The sequence below is a fragment of the Choloepus didactylus genome, chromosome 1 (assembly GCF_015220235.1).
Source record: "Choloepus didactylus isolate mChoDid1 chromosome 1, mChoDid1.pri, whole genome shotgun sequence".
NCBI classification, from domain to species: Eukaryota; Metazoa; Chordata; class Mammalia; order Pilosa; family Megalonychidae; genus Choloepus; species Choloepus didactylus.
In genome coordinates, this window is record NC_051307.1 from 104,178,103 (window position 1) to 104,187,598 (window position 9,496).

Consider the following 9,496-nt stretch of genomic DNA (forward strand, 5'->3'; position numbering starts at 1 on the left):
AAAGGACAAGCCTAAAGTGGAGGAGGCCAGGCATCAGCAACCCAGACCTGATCACTCCTCATCCTACCAAACAGCACCTCAGATGCACGGTTCTTTACATTAGGAAGAATTATCATCTAGAAGAAGACATTGTAACCCACCAGCCCTGGGGCTTTAGAAGGAAAGATTGGGGCAGTGACCACCTGAAACCAGTCAATCTCTTCATGTTTTCCTCTCATTTCTGGCACAGGGTTTATGTACTGCCTTGAATTTATACCTAGGAGCACTTATTGAACAACAGATCTAAACCTCAGCCATGTTTGTCCCAGGGCAGTGGGGATGAGGCTGGAGGGGAGATGAAAACCTGAACCCCAACAACTCCTTTCTTCTTTATCATCCCACAGCAACCTTGAGGTAGAATATTCCAGAAATGCATATATACCAGATATGCATACATGTCAGTTAAAAAGACCCTGTTGTTTCTCCAGTATCTTCTCACAGCTTTCTCTGCATCTTAATGTTTTTCCCCTATAGTTCCTCAGAGTCAATCTTGGGTGAAGGATTCAGTAGGCCAGGCTAGTTCAACATTTTCTTAGGAATCACACTGACTTTCCTTCTACAGATTACACACTGCCCTTTCCATTTTGCCTTCTGTGCCAGTTTGGATGTATTATGTCCCCCAAAACACTATGTTCTTTGATGCAATCTGTGGGGGCAGATGTATTAGTGTTGATTAGGTTGGAATCCTTTGATTGAGTGTTTCCATGGAGATGTGACTCAATTCACTGTGAGTGAAATGTTTGATTGGATAATTTCCATGGAGACAAGGACTCTGCCTTTTCAGGGTGGGTCTTGATTTAATCACTGGAGTTGTATAAAAGAGCTTGCAAACAGAAGGACCTCAGAGCAGCTGAGAGTGACATTTTGGAGAGCAGACAGGAGACACATTTTGAAGAATGTACAGGAGCTGAGAGAGGAGCTGGAACATAACTTGAGATCAGCAGACACCAGTTTCATGCCTTCCCAGTTAACAGAGGTTTTCCGGATGCCATTGGCCTTCCTTTGGTGAAGGTACACTCGTGTTGATGCCTTAATTTGGACATTTTTTGGCCTTCAGACTGTAAATTTGTAACCAAATAAACCCCGTTTATAAAAGCCAATCCATTTCTGGTATTTTGCATGTGGCAGCATTAGCAAATTGGAACATCTTCCTTCAAAACATAGATATCTCCTGGATGGGCAGTGCCCTGAACCACCGGTGTGCCTGGGTGCATGGATCAACTCTTCTCCTGTATAAGAAGAAAGGTCAGCAAGGAGGGATAGTGAAAGAAGCACTGACCAGAAGTCAGGGGTAGGTTTGTAACCTCATTAAGTTGTTGACTTGCCGTGTGCCTTAGACAAGTCACTTCACTTCTCTGAGCCTCTGTATCCTCTTCTGAAAAGTGAAGTTAATACTACCACTGACCACACTGAGCAGAGGAAAGAGTCACATGAAACGCTGGATATGAATGGGCTTTTAAAACTGTAAACTGAGATGAATTTGTTGATCATCTGGGATCAGGGAAAGGAATCTCTGGCTATGCAAAGATTCACTTTGCCAACATCAAAATTGTGCTAAGTGTTGGCCCTGATGAACAGCCTGATGCAACTGAACATTCTCTTAATATAGAAAATGATGAATCTGTGTTTGTTGTCAGAGCTGTCGCATTCTTCCAAGAGTGCAGACTTTTATGGGCCCCGGGGAAGCTTTGCCTGGGTCTATTTCTTATTTTTTCCTCAAAAGAAACCAGCTTTATTGAGATATATTTTACATATCATAATATCCACCCTGTACAAGTGTACAGTACCTTGATTTTGAGTAACTTTACAGAGTGGTGCACCCATCACCATAAATCAGTTTTAGAACATTTTCATCCCCCCACTAAGCTCCCTCCTATCCATTTACAGTTAATCCCTAGTCCTAACCCTGGCCTCAAGCAACCACTAATCTACTTCATCTCTGTTGTAAGAATTAAACTATCTTCTGATTAGAAAAGTAATCGTTTTCTATTTTAGATAACTTGAAAAGCTCCAAAAAGACAAATGGACTGTGAACGAAGCCCAGAATCCCCTTAGCTGATCTGGCATCAAAGTTCCTCTTCTTAGCTGTCATCTTCTGCTGCCTCTGCTGAAGTGGATGACATGTCCCCACTGTGCCTCTGCCCACTCTCCATGCTGTTCCTTTTGCAGAGGATTTCTTCCCATCTCCATCTTGCAAGGCTTTTGAAGGTCTCTCTCAGTTACCCCCTGCTCAATACACGTTCCCTGATGTCAGGCTAAAAAATTTTCTCTTCTCTGAGATTCATGGTGTTTTCATTTGGTAGTTTACTTAAATATGTGGTTTATCTCCCCCATTAAATCCTAAGTTCCTTGAGGACCAAGGCTCTGCTAAACCATCTTTGTTTGGCCCCCATGCACGTCTCCAACTTCATTGCCCCTCCCTAGGGCGTGCACACCTCCTTTGTAGGACTCGTCACAGCTGTAATTGGTTGTTAAAGGTCACGTTCACCCCTAGACTGTGGGCCCTGTCCCCAGTGGCCAGCTCGGTAAAGTCAGCACATGTTTTCTTAAATGAATGGAGGATTAAAGCAAGCCAGCACGTGTATTTGGCTATGCATACATTTTCACTCTTTTCCACTTCAGTATTTCACTGTGGGTACCAAATCTCAGTTTATCTCTTCTCACTCTGATAGCTGTCATCAGCACCTAAGTTCTTATTTGAATTGACTAACAAACAGCTTTAAAATAGATGTGTAAACTACATTGTGATTGGTGTTTTTTCCCTGCTGTGGAATATCCTTTCTCACACACTCAGGCAGGCACTCACACTCACAGACACCATGAGAAAACTACTAGAATTCTCCTAGAAATACATTTTCAACTCAGGACACCCATGAGCACCTTACGCTTGTCCCCCCACCCCCACCCCCCTCTCCTAACCCACATATAATTGGGTAATAATTCTGTGCGGCCAACTCTTCTTTCTTTCTTTTTTTTTTTTTTGTTATTAAATTCAGTTTTATTGAAATACATTCACACACCGTACAATCATCCATGGTATACAACCCACTGTCCACAGTATGATAACATAGTTATGCGTTCATCACCACAATCTATCTCTGAACATTTTCCTTACATCAGAAAGAACCAGAACAAGAATAAAAAATAAAAGTGAAAAAAGAACACCCAAATCATCCCCCCATCCCACCCCATTTGTCCTTTAGTTTTTAATCCCCATTTTTCTACTCATCCATACACTAGATAAAGCGGGTGTGATCCACAAGGTCTTCACAATCACACTGTCACCCCTTGTAATCTACATTATTATATAATTGTCTTCAGGAGTCCAGACTGCTGGGTTGGAGTTTGGTAGTTTCAGGTATTTACTTCTAGCTATTCCAATACATTAAAACCTAAGAGGTGTTATCTATATAGTGCATAAGAATGTCCACCAGAGTGACCTCTCGACTCCATTTGAAATCTCTCGGCCACTGAAACTATTTCGTCTCATTTTGCATCCCTCTTTTGGTCAAGAAGATACTCTCAGTCCCATGATGCCGGGTCCACACTCATCCCTGGGAGTCATATTCTGCATTGCCAGGGAGATTTACACCCCTGGGAGTCGGGTCCCACGTAGGGGGGAGGGCAGCGAGTTCACCTGTCAAGATGGCTCAGTTAGAGAGAGAGAGGGCCACATCTGAGCAACAAAGAGGTACTAAGGGGGAGACTGTTAGGCACAATTACATGCAAGTTTAGACTCTCCTTTGTGGTAACGAGCTTCATAAGGGCAAGTCCCATGATCTAGGGCTCAGCACATCAAACCGCCAGTCTGCCTGGGTCTATTTTTGAGGACAGGAACATTGTGCCTCACTGGCAAGGTTTGTTAAATCAAGGCCACCTGTAGTCGTTGAAGAATCTGGGTCTGCTTTTGCAAAACTGGGAGTGAGGTTTCAGATCCTGTCCTCTGATGTTTGCCCATTTGGACCCTTGTCTTTTGCTTCCTTGTTTGATGGGAGTCCTTCTCTGGTTCCAGTCCAGTTGGGAAAGTGAGAAGTAGGAGAAGGAGATGGAGTAGGTCCAAATCAAAGACAAGTAGCAAAGGTGGAAGTGAATAAGAATACTGTGTTCTCTGGGAATTTAGACAAGGACAAAGCTAATTGTTTTCAATTACTTAAAATGCAGTTTGTCTTTGAAAAGATGATGTCATGACTTTAAAAAAGAAAACGAGCCAAAAATCTCACACCGTATCCAGCTATTTGTACTTTTGCACATTCTCACCTATTTCTTGTTTTCATTATGCCTGCTTGATGCACATTTCACTTTATGGCCTTATTTCCCCCCCCTTATATTATTAACATTTTCCTTTAAAATTTTGCATTTTGATGACTAAATAATATTATTTTTGATATTTTCATAAGTAATAAGCCATTCCCCTACTTTGGGACATTTGGGTTGTCTTTCAGAGTTCTGTTTGTTGGCTTGCATTTTCACTATTTGTAGTTAATGCTGTCATGAACATCTTTGCATATTTTGCTTTCAGTTGTGGTTGTTGAATTATTACCTTAACACGAATTCCAAAATTCCTATGAATGGGATGAATGAGGTGATATGCCTGGGCATCCTTATGACTTTTGTATATTGTTTAAAAAAATAAAAGCATTAATTTAAAATGTCGCAAGATAATTTAGCCACAACTACTCTTCCAGCATTAGCAGTTTGCTAGAAGGTTTCTTTTTTCTTTTTTTTTACTTTAATATATAAAACACAGTTCTTCAAATTTGTTTTCATTTGCACTTCTTTGCTTAACAACAAAGTCCAATGCTTTCTATGTGATTTTTTGTCTAGGTCATGCTATTAAAATTAAAATATAACTTGTTATAAATTCTCAGAATTTTTTGAAAACCCAAAAGAGATTCCCCAAAAAGTATTTCCTAAGGAATTCAAGTTTTCAGATTAATCAGATATAAGTGCTTTATGGCCAAAGCAGAAAGAAATGTCTAGCTGAACTGTCTTTCATTTAGCTAATTAAGTGTCTTTTATGCAATTCAACTCCAGCCACAAGTGTTTTCAGAGACATTGAAAATAAGATACGGGCACTGATTCACAAAAACTTCTATTATGATGGTGTTATTAAATGACTGAGCAGGAGTCAAATATTTTAATGGCAGAGCAATGGGGAAAGAATGGTTGTTTCAATAATGTGGTGGGTCAATTGGATAGCTATATGGAAAAAGGAAATGAAACTTGATCCCATATCCCATTATCCACAAAATTCAATATCAGGTGGGTTGTAAATCTAAATATGAAAGATAAAAACTATTTATATTATCTTCTAGAAAATATCACAAGAGATTACCTTCAAGAACTTGAAGTGAGCAAAGATTTTCTTAACAGAACACAAAAAGCACCTACCAAAAAGGGAAAAGATTGATAAATTGGGCAATATTAAGATCTGGAACTTCCATCCATCAATATGTACCATTGAAAGAGTGAAAAGGCAAGCCACAAAGTGGAAAAAATTATTTGTGATACAAATATTTAATAAAGTCCTCATATTTAGAACATATAAAGTACCCTACAAATCAAGGAAACATTTCAAAAGGTGTTTGATATCCTTAGTCTTCAGGGAAATGTAAATTGAATTCACAATGAAATATCAGTACATACCTGAATAGCTAAAATATAAAAGACAGTACTAGATGTTGACAAGGATCAAGGGCAATTTGAACCTGCATACACTGCTGATAGAACCACTTCAAAAAACTGTTTGGCAGAATTTACTAAAGCTGAACATATGCATGTTTAGTAATTACACTGCTGGGAATACACCAAACAGAAATAGCTACATCTGTATACTAAGAGACTTGCACAAAAGTGCTCATAGAAGCAGTTTATAATGGATAAAATTTGAAACAATATAAAAGTCCATCAGTTGAATAATGGATAAGTGCATTGTGATGTAATCATACCATGGACTGCTATGAAGAAATGAAAATGAATAACTATTGTTGCACACAAAAGCAGGAAAAACTAGTGTTGTATTACAAGTCAGCATAGGTGTTACCTTTAGGGAGGAGGAGAGGGCTGTGACTACAGAACATGGGAGGTGGGGCTATGGGGTACTGGTAATATTATCTTTCTTCATCTGGATAGTATTTGCAAGGGAGTGTTCATCTTGTGATTTTTCCTTGGTATATATACTCACAGTTTATCCACTTTGTTTTATACTTCAATAAAAAGTTATTTTTAAAAATTTCTAAGTATTGTAAGAAGGACAGAAGAAAAGGATCTAGAGAATGGAGAGATTATTTTGGCCTTGACTGATGGATTGTGAGGAGTCAAAGAAAATTACTTTGGGGAAACTGCATTTGAGCAGAATGAACAGGATCTGAGATTGGGGCCTATTTCAGGACAGTATGGAGAGTATGTTACTGAGAACTTTTTGTCCATTTTATGTGAAGACGCTCCTGGGAATTTAACTGTGTCTTCAAAGTTATAGCTACTCATCTCCAGATGGGGAAATGGAGTCAGGAAGGCATGACAAATCCATGGTCACCAGGTCACAAAGAAGGGACAGCTTTCCACATAAGGGTAACATTAAAAGCAAACATAAAGCAGACAAAAAGTGACTAATTTCAATTGTTTCCACAATATTAAAACAATCTTGTGCATTTTGAAAGGCCTAAAATTTACATCAAAGCTGATTGCTTCCCAACCCCTCCCGTAAGATGGCATCACAAGGAGACCAATGTGTGTTTATGTTACACTGGGGTAAACAGACAAAGCTGCTTGCTACTGGAGTCAACTGGTCTGGAGCCCCACCTGTTCCAGGTTCCACCCATGGTCTAGAGAGCTTAGAAGGTACTATCTTGGCAATCTTGGAATCCTCTGAGTGAACACTGTTTGGGAAGTTTCATGTGTAGATAAATACGATTAATAAAAAGTTAGCGTATCTGTTCAGTATGATACATAATACATTATTTGGACATTTAGGTTGATATTTTTTAAAAAGAAAAATTATTATGGTCCTTTATTGATCCTACATTGGTCAAGTTGTGTACCGTGGGGTGAAGATATTTACAGTTTCGCACAAAAAAAGTCGTAAAATCCTGGAATTTTGACGAATTGTGTGATCAGATAAATTTCTTTTGCATTATGGTTGCCTGAGCAACCCTTCAGTAGCATTCTTTTTTCCACCATGCCCTCAACCCCAACTCATTTCAACAATTATTAGACACAGATTAGAATAAAAGGATCTCATGGTTTGAAGGTATCTGTAAGGAGCTTCTAGTCTACCCTTCTTCTCAATAAAAGAATCCCTGCTATAGTTCCCCCAACAAATGACTGGTACCCATTAGCAGGAATGATCTTGGTAGCCCAAGGTTGAAAATCATCCAGATCCCGGAAATTTATAAACTCTGTGTAATCTGTTATGGGACAGGCTGATGAGAATAATACTTTGCATTTATCTAGCAATATAATTTTAGTGAGTTCAAAACATGGGATCTAAGTAATGCTCTCATCACTCATAGGTAGAAAGGTAGCAAGCAGATTTCTTAGGAACTCTATTCAACAAATAGAGCAATTCGGTCTATTTATTTGTTTGTTTGTTTGTTTATTTATTTATTTATACTCTGTCTTGTTCCAGAAATTGTTTGACACATAAGGTATGTTAGTCATTTGGAGATTCAGTAGTAAAAGGGCTGAAAGGGCTATGAAACAATGTTAAAGAAGGTACAATGCAGAATAGAAAAAAAAAAATAGGTTTAGCACGGATATGGAAAAAAAAATCAAGCTGCATAATTGGGTGCAATACTCTTGTGGAAAAATTCCTGAAAACCTTTGGTGTACCACCATACTTATTGTTATATAAAAAACTCTAGCAGCTGTGCTTTTCTTCTAAATTAAGAAAATAAAGCAATATCATGAGCTAATGCCACATCAAAGTGGCATGTTTCAACACTTCAAAGTCATGTGTTGCCAGAGTCAAGTTTTCCAGGAGCTCTGGCTCAGCCCAGTGTTCTTGGAGGCAGATGTTGGAGTGGTCACTTGGGGCAGTGGAAGTCAGAATTTCTTGGTTCTCCTTCCAGATTGTGGTGAGGCCCAGGACACACTTTTTCTCACCTCAGTTTCTCTGGTGAGGCCTCTTGCCATGTAAAGGAGTTGTGGTCAAGTAGAAATACTTGAAGAATTGCCATGTAGAAGAGGGATTGAGGCTGATTTTATGCGGTCCCAGGGGTTAGAGCTAGGACCAGCCAGGAGGTAGCTACTGCAGAGATGCATTTGGACTCCACATAAATATGAACAGTAAGGAAAATAAGTCTCTTTATCACCATTTAATACTACTTCTTATTAGGACGAACACCTTATTTGCACTATTTACTTTCAACAACCCCATGAGGCAAGTCTTACCTGTTTTTACGGGCTAGGAAACTGAGATTCAAGAGGGTAACTTGCCTAAGGCCAAATCACTACTGAGTGTGCTGGAGCCAAGACTTGAACCTGATCAGTTGTGTAGGATTTGCTGATGGAATTAACCATAAAATTATACTTCCTTGAAGAAAATGAGGTAGGAAAAAATATCTCAAAATGGAACATTATTTAAGGAGCAACACACTACTAGGGTCTAAAGTCTGAAGACAGAGCTTTAGCATTGGAGGTGAGAATAATGCACATAAAAGTATGGCCTGTGTAGAAGGGTTAATCCTTCTAGGAAAAACCAGTCATCTTGTAGGAGACAGATCCAAGGAAATGACTGGTGAACTGACCACCAGTAGCACTGAGGCTTGTTTTAATTAAGGAAGCTGACAGCTTTCCTTTGAAAAACTTTCCAATAATCAGAACTGCCCCAGGCGGAACTGGCTGCCTTGGGAAACAATGAGAGCCTTGTCTCTGGAGACATTCAGGCAGAGTCTACATGAGCATGTGTCTGGGATGGAAGAAAATCAAGGTATAAAGAGGTGATAGACTACATATTCCCTAAAAGTTACTTCCAGCTCAGAAAGCCTGTAATTTTCTCTGTGGAAGATGTCTGACCCAATAGAAGGAAGTGGAAGGGAACATGCTTGGAGAAATTAGGAAGAGGAGACCAGGGTTTATAACATACTCAGATTTTTCCTGAGCATATAGAGTAAAGACTAAGACTATAGCTTACTCCAAAGGATCCCTATGTATGAATGAGCATTACCACGTGACCCCTTTTTCAGAGAGAGAATCCCAGGCAATAAGAGAGTGGATCTTGAATGAAGGGCTCATTATTCACATCTCACTCATTTTAAATCCCCATGTCTCAATGGCACATAGTAGGTCCTCTATCCATCCTTGGGACCCCAACCTACTTTCTTAATTTGGTTTTCATTATTCCAGTTTACCAAACTAAGGTATTCAGCTTGCCTAAAAAATAGCAGGTAGAAATGAAAAATGTCTCAGAGATCACCCAATTTAACCCTGGCATTTTACAGAAGAGAAAATAAGACGC